Source organism: Oryctolagus cuniculus, chromosome X (assembly GCF_051225735.1).
Source record: "Oryctolagus cuniculus isolate XC-2025 breed Fujian yellow rabbit chromosome X, ASM5122573v1, whole genome shotgun sequence".
NCBI lineage: Eukaryota > Metazoa > Chordata > Mammalia > Lagomorpha > Leporidae > Oryctolagus > Oryctolagus cuniculus.
Genome location: NC_142888.1, coordinates 37,078,621 through 37,092,428, shown reverse-complemented (window position 1 = coordinate 37,092,428; position 13,808 = coordinate 37,078,621).

Sequence of the window (13,808 nt, the reverse complement as noted above, 5' to 3'; positions counted from 1 at the left end):
GTTTACAAAATACTAGAAAATGTTCATGCACACATTCATACATGGAGCCAGAGGCCAATTCAAGCTCAGGACAAGGTTAACTGGGGGAGGAGACTGAAGCAGGGGGTCAACTGCTTCCTTAATACTTTGTATTTTTTTAAGATTTATTTCTTTATTTGAAAGAGCAACAGAGAGAGTGGGAGAGACAGATGTACAGAGAGAGATCTTCCACCATCCAGTGGTTTACTCCCCAAAGGGCCACAACATTCAGGGCTGGAGCAGGCTAAAGCCAGGAACCAGGAGCTCCATCCAGGTATCCCACATGGGTGCAGGCATGTGTAAAGATTTATTTATATTTGAAAGGCACAGTTACAGAGAAGGAGAGACAAAGATCTTCCATCTCCTGGTTCACTCTCTAAATGGCCACAACTGCCGGGGCTGGGCCAAGCCTTAGCCTGGAGCCAGGTACTTCATCTGGGTCTCCCACGTGGATGCAAGGGGCTCAAGCACTTGGGCCATCTTCCATTACTTTTCCCAGGTGCATTACCAGGGAGCTAGATGGAAAGTGGAGCAGCCAGACTCAAACTTACACCCATATGGGATGCCAACGCTGCAGGGGACAGCTTTACCCATTATACAACAAACGCCAGCCCTTCTTCCAGTTGTTATGCCAAGCCATCTCCATATTGATCCCTTTGATTGTGCCTGGAGACCACTCTCCACTCCTGCACTCCCCCCCCCCCATGCTGGGTAACAGTGCACACCTGTCCTTGGCCTGTCCTCCTAGTGAGACTTACAAGACAAGGACCCAGAACCCTGGGTGTCAGCAGCTCCAGCTCAACACCTGAAGCCTGTTCTACCTGGGAACAATGCCTGGCTGATCATGCCTGGCATGGCCATCAGACCCAGGGGACAGCAGCATGAAGCAGCTGCAGAGGATGGAGGCCACCTTAGGTTCTGGATACATGGTGATGGCTGCAGGATGACCTGGCCAGGGGAGGTGGGTGAGAGAGGGAGTGATTTCTCCCTGCTGGGCCCTCAGGGAATGGCATGAGGCATGATGCTATCCCATTAGCCCGCAACCTGCCAGAGCCCTGACACCTGACAGCATCCCGCCAGGAGAGCTCACCCCAGTTGCCCAAGTATGCTCCTTACCAGGGACTCAGTCTCCCCACATGTCCAACGGGAAAGGTGTGGATCCTGACAATTGAAAGGGCTGGAGGAGTGATCCCTGATCTTCACCCCCATTTCCTGGACCCTCGTGGGAGGGGCTGATGCATTCATGCACATGCCAGGAACAGACTCTGGTGTCAATGGTATGTGTTGAAAGTAGAGGTCAGGAGGCCGGCGCTGTGGCGTAGTGAGTTAAGCTGCTGCCTGCAGTGCCAGTATCCCACATGGGCTCCAGTTTGAGTCCCGGCTGCTCCACTTCCGATCCAGCTCTCTGCTATGGCCTGGAAAAGCAGCAGAAGATGGCCCAACTCATTGGGCCCCTGCACCCACATGGGAGACTTAGAAGAAGCTCCCGGCTCCTGGCTTCGGATCAGCGCGGCTCCAGCCATTGTGGCCAATTGGGGAGTGAACCAGCGGATGGAAGACCTCTCTCTATGCTTCTCCTTCTCTCTCTGTGTAACTCTGACTTTCAAATAAATAAACAAATCTTTAAAAGGAAAAAAAAGTATAGGTCAGGAGCTTTAAGACCTGGGTCTTCGGGCTGGCACTGTGGCACAGAAAGTTAGGTTGCTGCCTGTGATGCTGACACGGCATCCCGTATAGGGAACAAGGGACCAGTGTTGTAGCCGCAGCCTGCAATGCTAGCATTCTATATAGATGCCATTTTGAGTCCCAGCTGCTCCACTTCTGATTCAGCTCCCTGCTAATGTTCCTGGGAAAGCAGTGGAAGATGGCCTGACTGCTTTGGGCCCTGTCAACACGTGGAAGACCTGGCTGGAGTTCCAGGCATGCTATTAGGGGCATGTGGGGAGTGAACAAATGGATGGAAGATTTCTCTCCCTGTCTCCTCTCTCTTTCTCCCTCCCTCTCCCTCTCCCTCTCTCTCTCTCTCTTTGACTTTCAAATAAGTAAATAGGGGCCTGGCACTGTGGCATAGCAGGTAAGGCTGCTGCCTGCAGTGCTGGCATCCCATATGGGTGCCGGTTCTAGTCCCGGCTGCTCCTCTTCCGATCCAGCTCTCTGCTATGGCTTGGGAAAGCAGTAGAAGATGGCCCAAGTCCTTGGGCCCCTGTCCCCACGTGGGAGACCTAGAAGATCCTGGCTCCTGGCTTCGGATTGGTGCAGCTCCAGCTATTGCAGCCATCTGGGGAGTGGACCTTTCTCTCTCTGCCTCTCCTTCTGTCTTTGTGTAACTCTTTCAAATAAATAAATAAATCTTTTAAAAAAATAAAACCCTTTAAAAGAAAAATTAGGGGCAGGCGTTAATGTGCACTGGGTTGGACACCCATGTTACTCCACTTCTTTTTTTTTTAATTTTTTGAAAGGCAGAGTGGACAGTGAGAGAGAGAGACAGAGAGAAAACTCTTCCTTTTGCCGTTGGTTTACCCTCCAATGGCCGCCGCGGCCGGCGCACCGCGCTGATCCAATGGCAGGAGCCAGGTGCTTCCTCCTGGTCTCCCATGCAGGTGCAGGGCCCAAGCACTTGGGCCATCCTCCACTGCACTCCCTGGCCACAGCAGAGAGCTGGCCTGGAAGAGGGGCAACCAGGACAGAATCCGGCACCCCGACCGGGACTAGAACCCGGTGTGCCGGCGCCGCAAGGTGGAGGATTAGCCTATTGAGCTGCGGCTCCGGCCAGTTACTCCACTTCTGATTCAACTTCCTACTAATGTGATCTGGAGAGACAGTGCTGACGTCTCAAGTGGTTGAGTCCCTGCCACCCATGTGGGAGACCCTTATAGAGTTCCAGGCTCCTGGCTTTGGCATGGCCAGGCCCAGCTCTCGTGGACATTTGGAAAATGAACCGGCAGATGGAAGAGCACTCTCTACCTCTATCTCTCTCTTTAGCTCTCTCAAATAAATAAAACTTAAAAGAGAAATTAAGTCTGGAATAAATATGGCAAAATGTGAAGATCTGATGAAACCGGAGTGTTTTATATTCTCTACTATTCTGCACACTTGAAAAGAGAATAAAATGACTGCAGATAAAAATAAAAGAATTTTTAAAGCAAAATAAATAAAAGGGATTCTTATCATCTTGCCCTAGCTTAGTTCTATTGTCCCTCCTGGTACAGTGGCAGGAAAAGAGAAGTCCTGGAACTGACAGTGGCTTCCAATCCTTTCTGCAAGATAGAGATGCACAAACTGACAATGTGATAAATATTTCAAAAGTGTTTCCTGTCCCTGATTTTGAGGATGTGGCTGAGGATTTTGCATGCACTGCACATAGAACTGCACATAGAACTCAGTTGGAGGAAGTAAAAGGAATTAGGGAAAGAAACCGAGAGAGACCCCAGGAAATGGCTTGTGAGGGGAAGGGGAAATTAGACATGGGAGTGAGAGGGGTAGAGTACCCAGGTGAAGTCTCTCTCATATATCAGTGGTACCCAAATGTATAATCTTTCCTCTTGTTTAGCTGTTGCTGCAATGTCTCCATAGGGGTGTCAAACATGCTCCCCGAACACTACTGTAATAAGGTGACAAACTCATTGTTCACGGCTGTATTTTTAAAGACAGCTGTCTCATCTTTGTCAATAACTTCATAACTGGCCTGATAACTTGGCAACTACAGTTTGTGCTATTTCAATGATCCATTTACTTTTTTAAAAAGATGTATTTATTTATTTATTTGAAAGGCAGAGTTGAGGCGGGGGGGGGGTCTTCCATCTGCTGGTTCACTCCCCACAGATGGCCGTCATGGTTGGAGCAGAGCTGCTACGAAGCCAGGAGCCAGGAGCTTCTTCCTGGTCTCCCACGCAGGTGCAGGGGCCCAAGCACTTGGGCCATCTTCTACTGCTTTCCCAGGCCACAGCAGGGAGCTGGATCAGAAGAGAAGCAGCCAGGACTCAAACCATCACCCATGTGGTATGCCGGCACTGCAGGCAGCAGCGACTGGCCTAGTTCATTTAGACTTCCCTAACAGAATACTATAAACTGTGTAGCTTATAAACAACAGAAACTCGGTTCTCACAGTTCACAAGGCTGGAAACTCCAAGATCAAGGTGCCAGCAGATTCAGTGCCTGGTAAGGAGTCAACACCCTCTTGTTCTACTCTCTTGTGGTAGAATGGACAACCAAGTTCTCTTAGGTCTGTTTTTATTTTATTTCATTGTATTTTATTTATTTGAGAGGTACATATAAAGAGAGAGCACCCATCTGCTGGTTCATTCCCCAATGTCTCCAACAGTCAGGGTTATGCCAGGCTGAAGCTGGGAGCCAGGGTCTCAATCCAGGTTCCCCAGATGGGTGGCAGGAACCTTATGAGTTGAGGCATCACCACTGCCTCCCAGGGTCTATATCAGCAGGAAGCTGGAATCAAGAGGTGGAGGTGAGCATTAAACTCAGGCACTGCAACATGGGATGTAGGTGTCCTAATTGACATTTTAATTGCTAAGCCAAAATGAAGGACCCCACTTTTTTAAAGATTTATTTATTTATTTGAAAGTCAGAGTTACATAGAGAGAGAAGGAGAGGCAGAAACAGAGAGAGAGAGAGAGAGAGAGAGAGAGAGAGAGAGGTCTTCCATCTGCTGGTTCACTCCCCAACTGGCCGCAATGGCCAGAACTGCACCAATCTGAAGCCAGGAGCCAGGAGCTTCTTGTGGGTCTCCCACGTTGGTGCAGGGGCCCAAGGACTTGGGCCATCTTCCACTGCTTTCCCAGGCCACAGCAGGGAGCTGGATCAGAAGTGGAGCAGCCAGGACTCAAACTGGTGCCCATATGGGATGCTGACACTGCAGGCAGTAGCTTTACCCGCTATGCCACAGCGCCGGCCCTAGGCACCACTTTCATGATCTAATCAGCTCCCAAGAGGTGCCATCTCCTAATACCATCCTGCTGAAGGTTACGATTTCAACTTTTGAATTTGCAGGACACATCTAGCCCATAGCAGTGGCCCTCTGGGCTCAGGGTCTGGTTAGCTTGTGGGTTAGAAAAAGTCATCCCTTCCTCCTGCACTGGGACATGGCCCATAGCTTGGTGGACATGGTACAGACAGAATGTTAGGCCTCCATCCTCAGCCCCTCGGCACAAGGTGCTGTTATCCAATGAAAACTTCTATGGCCCAAAGAGGCCATCCTGCTGGCACGTAAGGCCTCGTGACCTGGCCCATGACCTGGCTTCAGCTGTCTCATGCTGCCCTGCCCTAGCCCCAGTCTTTTTCACTGCTTTCCTGGCACGTTAGCCACACTTCAGGAACACTGGCCTTTCTTCCCGCCCTGGCAAAAGCCAGGCCTGATTCTGCCTCAGGGCTTTTCTCTCGCCCTTCCCTCCCGACTGCTTTACTTTCACATCTTTGCATACTTGGCTTCTCAGTTCACCGAAACAGTCACTCACTTCTCCCCACCGTCCATGCCTTCCAATATCTTTCTTACCTCAAAGTCATTATTATTTTAATATGTATTTATTTGAATGAGAGAGAGAGAGAGAGAGAGAGAGAGGGAGAGGGAGAGAGGGAGAGAGAGAGAATGTCTTTCATCCATTAGCTGCAATGGCTGGGGCTGCACCAGGCCAAAGCCAGGATCCAGAAGCTCCACCTGGATTTCCCACATGGGTAGCAGAGGCCCAAGGACTTGGGCCATCTTTTGCTGCTTTCTTAGGCGCCCTAGCAGGGAGGAAGCTGGATAGGAAACACAGCAGCTAGGACTTGAACTAGCAGTCTGCTATGGGATGCTGGCATCCTGTTGGAAGCAGTGACTCATCCCGCTGCATCACAATCCTGCCCACCCCACCCCTAAAGTCTTAGATGTTTATTGTTGGTTCCACATCCTCCCCCCTTGAGAACTGCAACAACTGTGCAGGAACATTTTTATTCAAATTCCTACACTAACAGACTTGCTTAAACTTTTAGCTTGGCTTCTAGCAGCCTAAAACCACCTCCCTGGGACAAACCCAACCTGCTTTTGAGTTTCAGTCTAAAAAACTCAAAGGGTGCACATTCGGTGCAGCAATTAAGACACTGCTTGGGGTGTTGTCATCCCATATCAGAGTGCCTGGGTTTGAGTACTGGATCCATTTTTTTAAAGATTTATTTATTTATTTATTTGAATGTCAAAGTTACACAGAGAGAGAAGGAGAGGCAGAGAGAGAGGTCTTCCATCTGCTGGTTCACTCCCCAATTGGCCACAATGGCCGGAGCTGTGCCAATCCGAAGCCAGGAGAGCCTAGAGCCTCTTCTGGGTCTCCCATGCGAGTGCAGGGGCCCAAGGACCTGGGCCATCTTCTACTGCTTTCCCAGGCCATAGCAGAGGCTTGAATTGGAAGTGGAGCAGCCGGCACTCGAACCAGCACCCATATGGGATGCCGGCACTGCAGGTAGTGGCTTTACCTGCTATGCCACAGCACCAGCCTCTGGATCCACTTCTGATGCAGCTTCCTGCTAATTCAAACCCTGTGAGGCAACAGGTGATAGCTCAAATACTTGGGACCCTGCATCCATGTGGCAGACCTTGATGAAGCTCCTGGCTCTTGGTTCCTGGCTTCGACCTGGCCCAGCCCCTGCCACTGTGGCCATTTAGGGGAGTGAACCAACAGATGGGAGATTCTCTCTCTCTCTCTCTCTCTCTCTCTCTCTCCCTTTCAAATAAATAAAGCTTTTTAAAAATTAAAATGCTTAGTGCTGTCAAAAGAGTTTACCATTTGCTTGAGTCAATACCCGATGATGGGTCCTTGAGTTATTCTTTCTTAACTCTAAGAAAAAGCTTCCAATTGTAAATCCTCACTCTGTCCCTTTGCTACAACCAAAGTGTCATTCTCAAGTACCTGAAAGCCATTCCTTTGAAATGAAACCATCAGGAAGGACAGGGTCTGTCTTCCAGGCTGTGTGGGAATATATAATTCTGATTGACATCATTGCCAGCTAGCGAACACAGCTGGCCTAATTGCATTTACCACTGGGCAAGTGTCATGAGCAATTTTTTGCCTCAGTTTTCATAATTCTTCCCTCCCAGGGTCATTTGGAAGATTGAAACCACAAGAGGAGGTGTGCAGGAAATCAGTCCCAATGTTGATCTTTGGGTCTGTCTTAGCTGGTCTTGTGCTCCTAAGACAGACTCTAGAGGCAGACCGTCTGATTTTTCAAGACCCATTTTGCACCTAATGATATCACCTTGGAAAGTGGCTTTTTAGTATTCACTTTTTCTTTTTTAAAAAAATTATTTATTTGAAAGGCAGAGTTACAGAGAGAAGTAAAGAGAGAGAAAGAGAGAGAGGTCTTCCATCCATTGGTTCACTCTTCAAATGGCCACAACAGCTGGAGCTGAGCCAATCCAAAGCCAGGAGCCAGGAGCATCCTCCAGGCATCTCTCGGGGGTGCTGGGGCCCAAGGACCTGGGCCATCCTCTGCTGCTTTCCCAGGCACATTAGCAGGAAGCTGAATGGGAAGTGGAGCAGCCTGGAACCAGGGCCCGTATGGGATGCTCATGCTGCAGGCCGGGGGTTTAACCCACTGCGCCACAGTGCCAGCCCCTAGTATTCACCTTCTTGTTGTGTAGGAGGATAATGGTAATCTCACAGGGTTGTTGAGAGGTTTACCAGAATTAACCCGCTGACAACAGAGACCAACACACAGTATATAAACAAAATAGTATGATGGGTCTCCAGATCTTCATTCATCAGAAGTATTGTTATAAAGTCCCTTAAAATCTCTATGGCTTTCTGTTGCAGCAGGAGCAGCTAGGAACTCCCTTCCCTTCCCTTTCTTTCCTTTTTTTTATTAAAGATTTGTTTATTTATTCATTTATTTATTTGAAAGAGTTACAGAGAGGTAGAGGCAGAGCAAGAGAGAGAAGTCTTCCATCCGCTGGTTCACTCCCCAAATCCCAAGCCAGGAGCTTCTTCCCGGTCTCCCACGTGGGTGCAGGGACCCAAGGACTTGGACCATCTTCTACTGCTTTCCCAGGCCATAGCAGAGAGCTGGATCGGAAGTGGGGCAGCCGGGACTCAAACCGGCACCCATATGGGATGCTGGCACTGCAGGTGGCGCCCTCCCCCCCACCACAGTGAGGGCACCTCCTTTCTTTAAAGAGGTCTGAGGGTCAAAGTCATTAACCCAAAAGCACAGTATTCACTTCCTGGTCACTGGTTTACAAGCCATTCTTCCTGGCACTCACAAAGCCCCTCTTTGGGTCTTCAGTGTCACTGGCAGGTGAGGAAGAAGCAGTGGTTTTCCTAACCCAGAGGTGTCTCTAGAGCAGATCCTTAACCCCACCCCACCTACCAGGCCCTCCCTTTTGGCTTAGAGCCACCCAGAATGTGGGGTGGGGCCCTGGAGCTGCCTGGGGGGGAGGCTGAAAGGGGGCGTGGTTACCGCCCAAATTTAGCCTTGGGGGGCTGAGGTGCTGGTGGCTGATTTAGGGAAGACTGAACTTTAGACTGAGTCCCTTCTAGGACATGGAGATGGTCGGGCGGGCTCAAGAGAGGTTTCCTCCAGGTCTAACACACGCACTCACCTCTGTCTGCCGGCTTTTGGTCTCCCCCTGGGTGCCGCACATCAAAGAACAGGCTAAAGCAGCAACAACTTCTGTACACTTCCGCTCCGCACCACACTAAACCACCCTCTGCACTTACCCTCTCCCGCCTTCTGCGACCTGTGCTTTGCCCACATCCTCTAACGGCCACCCACTATTGGGACGGACTGCAGTGTTCTCCATCGTCTGTTCCACCTGGGACCGCGCAGAGCGGGACACGCATGCGCAGGCATCTCCACCCAAGATAGACCGACCCCGCCCGGGCGCATGCGCAGACGCCGTGCGCCGCTCCTATGAGCTACCGCCCTTGTTGCTCTCCAGGGTCAATTCTAGCGACCGCCTCCGTACTGGAGTCTTCATGTGAGTCCTTCCGTTTAGCCAGCAGGCCCTATATTAAGAAAATGAATGAGTGGGTGACAAACATGGTGACTCGAAGGTGTTGGCCCTCCAGTCCTTGGTTGGAGAGCGGGAGTGTTTTCTTCCTCACTTCGAAGTTGCAGAAATAAAAGAGGAGCTTGCCTCCTGCCTGAACCCCTTCGCCGGATTCCCATGGGCCCTTTGGACCGAAGCCACTTTTTGCTCCCTGTGCGGCACCCCACATCCCCCGCCTTTGGAACAGTCTCCAGGGGGCTCAAGACTAAGAACGATTGTGGCTTTTATGGCCCACGCAACCTTGCAGACATGATTTGCTTGGATGAGTCAAGTACCCGAATTCCCATTTCGCAGGGGAACAAATTGAGGTTGGGAGACGTTGACTTGACCTAGATCACACAGCGGCCCCCTTTGGTGGGTGTGCAATCCAGATTTAGCCCAGAAACAGTCTCTACCGCCTCGCCCGCGGAATGGGCACCCCCTACGGGACACCCCCCCCCACTTCTGGGTGTTGCTCAATCACACAAGTTGGGGGGGGGGTTCACTGGCAGCTGCAGGCCCTCGCAGGCTGACTCATCTCCCCCCACAGTCGCTTATTCTGTTCCAAAGCTTTCCCTAAATCGCCTCGGACCGGCGTGGAGTCCAAGGGATATTCACACTTCCTCCTTTACCCTCCAAGTTTGGGGGCCAGGGAAGTTGTTGGAGAAACCAGTGTAGCTCTGAAGGCTGCAGAGCTGGGAGGCCCAAAGAGGGCACTTGGGGTCTGATGGGTCCTCCGTGTGCCCTCCGTTAGCAAGAAGGGCGGTGCAGTGGCGGGGACAGGAGGGGAAGGGCTCAGCTGGGATTGCTTGAGCCTCCTGGTTTTTTTTCCTGCCGGCAGTGGCTGTCACTCCTTGCTCTGGTGCCATCTGGCTCTCTATCCTAAAGGCTTGCCTTCATGCCTTCCTCAAGGCCCTCCACATCCCCTTTCCTGCCTCCTCCACTTGCTCCCTAGCTCCCCTCCTCTTTGCCTTCCTCGACTCCATATTGCAGGAGTATGGTCATCTCCCTCCCACCCCTCTCCCTTCTGAAAAGCAAACCAAAACAAAACAACAGGGCTTATCACTGCTTCACTAAGTCTGCAGGCGACTCCCAACTTTCTAGCTCGCCTGCCTGGGTGGATGTGTAAACCATGAGGCAATTATTGTAAGGCTGTGAAGGGAAGGTGGATATAAGTGGAGCTGACACTGTGTACTGATCACAACACTTTTGATTCCACCAGAAGATTCAGGTTTATTGCCATGTCATACATATGCATTCATTCACTCACAAACACTGCCATCTGTTCTTTGCCAGGCCCCGTATTGCATAGCAAGGATATAGAGATCAGAATACATCTCCCATCTTTCAGGAGGCTAAGTCTTGGTTCAGAGGGAGGCATATGGAGCTGTGGGAACCTAAGGAGGGACATTGCACCATCCTGTGTGGGTAATTTGTGGCAGGGGGTTGCCAGATTTGGCAAATAAAAATACAAGCTGCCCCCAGATTTAAATTTCAGATAAATAACAAGCATTTAAAAAGTAGTAACTATGTCCCAAATATTGTGTGAGGTGTGCTTCTACTAAAAAAGCATTCAAAGGCTGGCATTTGGCCTAGCAGTTAGGATGTCAGTGTCGGAGTAGGAGTACCTGGGTTCCATACCCTGCTCTGCTGCTGACTCAAGCTTCTTGCTAATGCAGATCCTGGGAGGCAGTAGTGATGGCTCAAGTAATTGGGTTCCTGCTACCCACGTGGGAGACTGGATTGAGTTTCCAGATGCCAGGTTTAGCCCCAGACAGGTCTGTTGCAGGCATTTGGGAAGTGAACTAGCAGATTCTCTCTGTCTCTGTCTTTCTCTGCCTCTGTCTCTCTCTGTATGTGTGTGTGTGTCTGTCTCTGCCTCTCAAATAAATATATAATTCAAAAACTATTATGTGTCTGAAAATCAAATTCAATTAGTCAGCATCCTATATTTCCTCTAGCAACACATAGGAACTCTCAAATCATGTGTTGTTTCTGGACCGAACAGTGTCATACAGGCTGAAGTTAAACAGCCAGGAGCCATCAGATGATGGTGAGCCTCAAAAGTGCGGGGGAACACTGAAGGGGTAACATAATAAAATTTAGGTTTTAGGAAGATGCATCTGTTGACTTCTTGGAGGATCCTTTTTGAGGAAGAACACTGGGGTCAGAACCAGTTGCAGTAGTCCAGGCATGAGATCGTGGATGGTGATAACAGGAAAACAGGACAAAGGAGGCGCCAGATTCAAGAGGTATGTGGAAGTTAAATCAACAGGATCTGGCGGTTGATTCGATGGGGTGAAGAAGGCAGGAGTCCCAGGGTCTGGGATGAGTGTCTGGGAAGATGCTATTGCTGCCAAGTGAGATAGAGCTGGCTTAGGGGGATTTTGTTGGAGGTTCCCAAGGGACATCCAGTGTAGGGGACCTGCAAACTATTGTCAATATGTGGTTTTTTTTTTTTTTTTTTTTTTTTTTTTTGACAAGCAGAGTGGACAGTGAGAGAGAGAGAGACAGAGAGAAAGGTCTTCCTTTACTGTTGGTTCACGCTCCAACGGCTGCCGCGGCCAGCGCACTGTGGCCAGCGCACCGCGCTCATCCGAAGCCAGGAGCCAGGTGCTTCTCCTGGTCTCCCATGGGGTGCATGGCCCAAGGATTTGGGCCATCCTCCACTGCGCTCCCAGGCCACAGCAGAGAGCTGGACTGGAAGAGGGACAACCAGGATAGAATCCGGCGCCCCGACCGGGACTAGAACCCGGTGTGCCGGTGCCGCAGGCGGAGGATTAGCCTAGTGAGCCGCGGCGCCGGCAATATGTGTTGTATGATTCTGAAGTGCAGTGGAGAAGGGGAGCTGAGGCAGAGATTGGGAAGTCTTCAGGTGGGAGGCAGTACTGAAACCAGGAGATGGATGAGCTCCCCAAAGACAGACCAGAAGAGAAGGAAGCCAAGAAAGAGACCCAAAAGGACTAGCCAGAGCAATAGGAGGAACCAGGAGAGTGAGGCATTGTGGAAGACAAGTGGGGGTTTCTTGGAAGCAATGATCAGCTTGTCAGATGTAGCAAGAAAGGTCTGATTACACAGACGCTGCAAAATGCTCTTGATTTGGACAGTGGGAAGGTCATCGTGATCTTAGAGTGGCGTCACCCAGGCTCGGTCTCAGGAACTCACCGCAGTCATTCTCCCGTCCCCCAGAGTTTCAACCAGCCATTCGATTCGTGCCCCAAATTACACACTCGAATGCTCCCCATAGTCATCACTTGAGGTCCTTCCTACTTGCCAAAGTCACTCTAACACCAGCAGGAGGCAGTGCAGCCCTGTCTTTGCAGAGGTGCACAGATGATCTTATTGTGGTTTTTATCTTCCAGGAGTGAAGACCACCACTGGTTTTCTGTCTCCTGGTAGGGCTTATTATCCCAGGGGATTGTGACATTATGTTGGGTGCTGCTGGTTCTGGTGTCCTGGTGTCAGAGCTCACCTCTGGCTCTCTGGCTCCCATGAGACATGCATCCAAACTGATGAAAGGCAGAGTTACAGGGAGAGGGAGAGGGAGAGGGAGAGTTACAGGGAGAGGGAGAGGGAGAGGGAGAGGGAAAATCTTCCATCTGCTGGTTCACTCCCCAAATGGCGCAGCGCTGGCTGAAGCCAGGAGCCTGGCATTTCATCTAGGTTTCCCATGTGGGTGGCAGGGGCCCAGTGATTTGGGCCATCTTCTACTGCTTTCCCAGGTGCATTAGCAGGGAGCTGGATGGGAAGTGGAGCAGCTGGGACTCAAACTTATATGGGATGCTGGCGCTGTAGGCAGCAGCTTAACACACTGTGCCACAACACTGGTCCCTTGTTCCCTGTTTTCTAATAGTCTCAACAACAGAAGTGCATACAATAAAGAGTGAATGCTCAATGGCACAGATTCCCCAAGAGAATGGGAAAGGTTGCAACACAGAGCCCAGTAGGAAGGTCCCAAACAAGACCTCTCTTCTCTGAGACCAAAGAAGTATGGTGTGGGTTGAGACACTTTTGCAGGTGACAAGGGAGGAAGCATTCACCTAATGGCTTCCATTCACTCTGAACAGTTCTTAACCCAGAGTTCATAGACCCAGGGAGCAGGTGGATAGAATTCAAGGAGTCCATAGACTTTCGTGTGGGGAAAGTTGCATCTTTATCTTCACTATAACTAGCAAAATGTCAAATGTCCTTCAAGGGAATGTGTGTAATAAACTACACTAGTTTCTACTGCCTTGTTCTCCAAATGTCCACAACAGCCCCCCAGCTGGTGTGGAAGCTGAGGGTCAGGATCTCAGTCCAAGTCTCAAACCCAACCTGTCGTCAGGAACAAAATCGATTAAGACATCACCACTGCCTCCCGGGGTCAGAAGTACCAGGGGGCCAGCACTGTGGCATAGTAGGTGAAGCTGCCGTCTGCAGTGCCGGCATCCCATATGGGTGTCAATTAGAGTCCTGGCTGCTCCACTTCCCATCCAGCTCTCTGCTGTGGCCTGGGAAAGCAGTGGAGGATGGCCCAAGTCCTTGGGCCCCTGCACCTGCGTGGGAGACCAGGAAGAAGCTCCTGGCTCCTGGCTTTGCCTCAGTTCCAGTCGTTGTGGCCAATGCGGCCAATTGGAGAGTGAACCAGTGGATGGAAGACCTCTCTCTCTCTCTCTCTCTCTCTCTCTCTGCCTCTCCTCTCTCTGTTTAACTCTGACGTTCAAAAAAATAAATAAATCTTAAAAAAAAAGAAGAAGAAGAAGAAGTACCAGGAAGCTGGAATCAGGAGCTGGAGCCAGGT